The following is a 5,998-nucleotide window of genomic DNA, read 5'->3' on the forward strand; positions in this document are numbered from 1 at the left end:
TGACACTATAGATCACTATATTCTACTAGAGAGATTAGAGGAATTACTTGGAATCACAGGGACTGCCCTAAACTGGTTTAAGTCCTACCTATCTGATAGGTACCAGTTTGTACACGTGAATAATAAGTCTTCTGTGTACACTAAAGTAAGCTACGGGGTTCCTCAGGGCTCTGTGCTAGGTCCAATCCTCTTCTGTATCTATATGATCCCCCTTGGTAATGTTTTGAGAAAATACTCTGTTAACTTTCACTGCTATGCTGATGATACCCAACTGTATGTATCAATGAAGCCAGGTGAGATAAATCAGCTATGTAAACTTGAGGCCTGTCTAAAGGACATTAGGGCCTGGATGGACCAAAATTTTCTTCTTCTTAACTCAGACAAGACTGAGGTCATTGTACTGGGCCCACGACACCTTAGAGAAACCTATGCTAGCCTAACTGCCCTAGATGGCATTACTCTGGCACAAAGCACAACTGTTAGAAACCTTGGGGTTCTATTTGATCAGGATTTATCCTTCAACTCTCACATAAAACAAACTTCAAGAGCTGCCTTCTTTCATCTCCGTAACATTGCTAAAATCAGATCTATCCTGTCTCAGGGCGACGCCGAAAAACTAGTCCATGCTTTTGTTACCTCTAGACGGGATTATTGTAATTCTCTTTTAGCAGGCTGCCCGAGCAAGTCGCTTAAGACACTTCAGCTGGTTCAAAATGTTGCAGCACGTGTACTGACTAAAACTAGGAGGAGAGATCACATTACTCCTGTATTAGCCTCTCTGCATTGGCTTCCCATAAAACACAAAATAGAATTCAAGATTCTTCTTCCCACTTATAAAGCCCTAAATGGACAGGCACCAGTCTATCTCAAGGAGCTTGTAGTGCCATACAATCCCCCCAGAACACTACGCTCTCAAAATGCTGGCCTACTCGTTGTTCCATTTGTCTCTAAAAGTAGTATAGATGGTTCTCTGGAACCATCTACCAACCACGGTCCGGGGGCAGACACCCTCTCTACCTTTAAGGTTAGGCTCAAAACATTCCTCTTTGGTAAAGCTTTTAGTTAGGAACCAGCTCATAGCTCATAGCTAAGATGCAATAGGCATAGACTGCCGGGGGGGGGGGGGGGGGTCTGGCATGCTCGGTTGGAGAGAGGTTGGAGAGGGCGTTAAGAGATAGGTTATTTAGGTTAGAGAGAGACCGGAGAGGGTCCCATTCCTCTCTCAAACACTCCCTCTATGTCTGCTTCTTCCCTTGTGTGTTTGCTCCTGTACTCCTTCTGGCTTTTGTCTTGCAGGTCCGTGGGATCCTCAGTGTGGAGTTGCAGAGTCTCAACAACTCTGTCTCCACCCTTTCCTCTGCACACACCCAACACAGCATAACGTGGTTGGCTGTTCATCATAGGAATGGGATCCACACAAGGTTCCTGCTGCTTAACAGAAGGTTTTCCTTGCCGCCATGATGAATTCATGTTGGGTGTGGGATACATATGCATGTGTATATACGTACATATGCATATGTGTGTATCCAGAAAATGAAGAGTCCGTCCTTAAGACTGCTCTACTGTAAAGTGTCTTGAGATACCATTGGTTATGATTTGGCGCTATACAAATAAAAGATTGATTGAGTGATTGATTGATAGCTGAGACCCCCCCCCACCCACACACACAGATATCAAAGAACGCAGAACCTGTCATGCCATCCACCAATCAGGAGCCAGCAGAAGGAATGTCAGTGTGAATTTCACTATGATATCATCACACACTCTGCTGATGACATCATCAGGAGCTGGTCATACATCAAAGGACTCAGTAACACATTGAGTATTCTTTAATGAGGGAAAACCTTCTGAGAGAGACACAATAACCCACCAACTCCTTGGACTCAGTGAATTTACTTAATCTCTGTCACTCTGACAACAGTTAAATTTTTGTTCTAATGATGGAAGTGCATCAGTTCAATGTAAAGAGTCTGGAACAAACATGCTTTGAAGCTCTGAAGGATCATCTCTGTCCAGAAAAATGCATTGGGCTGTGGCAGTTTACTAAAGTCTGGTATATTCCCATTTTGTTTCAACTGAAGAATGAGGCCTTTCACTTTATCTGTGAGAAATTTGAGGAGGTTTCATTCTGTGAAGAGTTTTTGCAGCTTGAGGTGCAGGAGCTGGCTGATATCCTGGGTCAGGATGACCTTACTGTGACCCAGGAGAGCACAGTTTATCAAAGTGTTTTAAGATGGATAAACCACATGCCTGAGGAACGACAGGGAGCCATTTCTACTCTGTTACCAAAGGTACGACTGGGGCTGATGGACAAAAGTTACATCACAGACAATGTGCTTAACAATGATGTGGTAAAAACAAACCCTAAGTCCCACCTCTTGGTCTCTGATACCCTTAAAGTCATGTCTCAACCTTCGTTACTCTGCTCTGAGTCTGGGATCAACAGCACTTTGTTTTGCCGTCGTTTGCCAAACGCCGTCTTACTGATGTTTAGAATATTTTCTAAGATCATAAAGGCCTTTGACTACAGAACAAACAGCTGGATCACAGTTCACACTCATCCTAGTCTGGAGAATCCCATGACTCACTTATTCCTCTACAGCACTGTCTTCCTTGGTAGATGCTTCTACATTGTGGGTGGTGGTTTAAGAATGACTGACCCCTCTAACAGAGTGTGGAGGTTTAACCTAGTCACACACACTTGGCAGGAGATGTCAGCAATGCAGGAGTCACGGTACTTAATGAGTGTTACCGTGCTAAAGGGATGCATCTACGCTATGGGAGGCTACAGGGATGATGGTACCTCACTAAGAACTGCTGAACGCTACCAGTCCAACATCAACCAGTGGACGTTCATTGCATCAATGAATGAAGGGAGGGAAGATGCCAGCTGCACCACACTGAACAACAAGATTTACATATGTGGAGGATGGAGTAGGAGTAACATTAGATCACTGAATACTGCTGAGTATTACAACCCAGACACCAACCAGTGGACACTGATCACTCCTATGGGAACACCTCGGTATAGACTTGGGGTCGTTGCATATATGGGCCACATTTTTGCAGTTGGAGGAAGCGATGGGTCCAGAAATCTGAGGTCTGCTGAGGCTTATGACCCAGTGACCAACACCTGGTACGATGTCCCTGAAATGGTCCACACACACAGTTGGACACATCACATTACAGTGATGAACAAAAGGATCTTTGTTGTCTCTTGTAGCACAGGAAAAAAAATTGTTGAGTGCTATGACTACACTACAAATACTTGGTCTGTGGTATTTTCTGGCATGGACCACAATGAGTGGGTGAGTTGCTGTGTGATTTCTGGACTTCCCAACATGGCTGAGTACTGTTCACCTCGTAAACCCCTCTTACCCAGGACACAGGTCTAAAAAAAGTCTAAACTAGATACTGATATGGAGCAAATGTCATTTTCCATGATCCTAACTGGGAGTGTAACCTGCTCTGACCAGGTCTGTGTGTATCAATAAAAGTGTTTAAAGACATTAGAAGAACTAATGTGTGAATAAATGGATCAGTTCATGTCCCAGCTCAGATGGGATGGTTTTAATCAGCCTGGATCAACCTGAGTTGGTGATGATCTAGAAAAAAAATACTACATTTTAGTGGTGACAACATATAGCAGACGTGTAGATGTACTGAATTTCATTAGAATTAATGTCGTGGTTAGCAAGACAAGTATTCTAAAGGGTTAAAATAAGCAGAAATGGATGATTATTAGATTAAAATACTTGAAATCAAACTTCCTACAGCACAATAATAAGTGAAATATACTGAATATAAACAAATAATTCTTGTTAAAAATTTTTTTGCTTTTTTAATTTATGCAAATGAAAGCTTCGGAACAAGAAGAAAACAACTAATCTAAGTAAAAAATGACTCAGCATTATTGAAAAATGATTAAGCTGTTTCTTGATACAAGTTGACTCATCTTGAAATAAACCTAAATCTATATTAAAACTAAAACCAAAATTTTAAAACCAATTTTTGTTCTTAGAATAAACATCTTATCAGAATCACAACCAGGAGTATGAGTACCATCAACATTTATTAACAGTATGAACCGTACACCAGAAACAGTGGTTGCTGCACACTTTTTATGTCAAATTTAAGACAATTTAAGACTTTTTTTTTTAAAGCAAAACAAATAGAAATGAACAAAACACATAATATGCTGCTGTATAAAGTGCTGTGATTTGTCACGTGAAGAAGGCAAAAACAAAATGATCAAACATTTGTGCAACACTACAATGTAAAGTATTCAAACATGTCTCAGTTCAAGGTCCATCTAACATGTGAGACCTAAGGACACTGAGGGAAAACTTGTGGCGTAGCTAGCCAAGTCAGGCACAAAACAACTTATTCAAAGGCATTGCAAACAAAAACAACTGTGAACTTGTAATAGAGAATAAGAACGCTACGTCAACTGTATAAACTATGGAAGTATATCTGTACCATAATTCAATTTAAAATCCATCAACAGAAATGTTTTTTTCATTTTCAGAATATAGCTGCATTTTTTAACTCATAAATAAAATGAATAATAAATCATCCATTTTCATTTTCTTCTTCCCTTAAACATGACGCTCTGGTGGGAGGAGTCAATGCAGACTGGAGAAGAATTACAAACAGTGGAAAATCAGATGATTTCAGGTCAAAATAATGTGAGCAGCTGATTTTCTGAGGGTGCACAGATCCTAGATGACTAAGATAGTTTATAAATGTGATGACTGGACTACAATAGAGTTACACATAAGTAGTTTGATATTTGCAACCACTGTTTATTTGTCAAAGGTCACATATTAATTCAATGAAACTTTATTTATACAGGGACAATTCCAACAATAGTCACCTCGTAGCGTGAGATAACAGGCAACACATTGTGTGATCATTGGTTTCTAAGAAGGGTTTACAGATGAAAAGCTCTATTATAGCTAAGTGTGTGCTAATATGCTAACTATTGTAATAAACAGTTTTTAATAGCAGACATGATATTTACAGTCATAATATATTGTGTTTCTGGGTGTGTAAAGGTTACAGATGTGTTTGAGTGAATTCATATTCTTTTGATATTTATTTGAAAATATATTTTAATTAATATTTCCTCGAAAGGTTCTTTTTTCAATGCAGATATGGTAAACAACACCAAAATTCAACGATTCATAAAAATAAAACTTTATAAATCTCCCCCAAGTGACCAAACTATAACACTGCATTTTTATTTTTTCTATTCATTATTAAATAATGATGACATGTATGGTGACATACCTCTGGTTTTAGACATGTCCTCTTTTGTTTTCACCTGGTGTCGAGGCTGTGTGGGGATATTTTACAAATTTCTGGGTTTCCCAGGGACTTTGAACACATCTCGAGGCATGCGTACCGCCGCAAAAATGTGTTCTATCTGTCACCTGCAGTCAGATTTTTTATGCTATAGATATAGAATCAACTGCACTTTGTAAAAAAGACAAACAAACAAAATGATATAATGTGTTACCATTGTTATTTTGATTTCAAAAACCAATCAGAAATAAACCTTTTTTTTTTGTATTTGGTTTTTATTTTTTTTCTGTTTCTGGTTTTTCTGTTTTCCTGATTGTGGTTTTAAATTAATTAAAAAATTACAGGAAAAAAGTGCCATAAAGTAGATGTTTTACGTAATAACATGCTCCATAGTTAATTATTAGTTATTTTTGCTGTGTCAGCATGTCTTTCATGTAATGTACAGGAAGTGACTTTAATTCAATTTGTTGAAAATTATTTCCTAGACAAACAAATGCAGTTATTCTGCATCATGCAGTGATAGACACAACAAACACATATACAGCTGTTATGTTACTGCACAATATCATATAAGTTAGCTGTTAGCATAATAGCTTTATATTGTAACAGCTCTGCTGTTTGTTGGATGTGTCCGTTGTAGATGTTCCTAATTCCTACAGCGTTGGCAGTCAGTGAAGGCAACTTGAGGATG

This window comes from Gouania willdenowi, unplaced genomic scaffold (genome assembly GCF_900634775.1).
Source record: "Gouania willdenowi unplaced genomic scaffold, fGouWil2.1 scaffold_282_arrow_ctg1, whole genome shotgun sequence".
Taxonomy (NCBI): Eukaryota; Metazoa; Chordata; class Actinopteri; order Blenniiformes; family Gobiesocidae; genus Gouania; species Gouania willdenowi.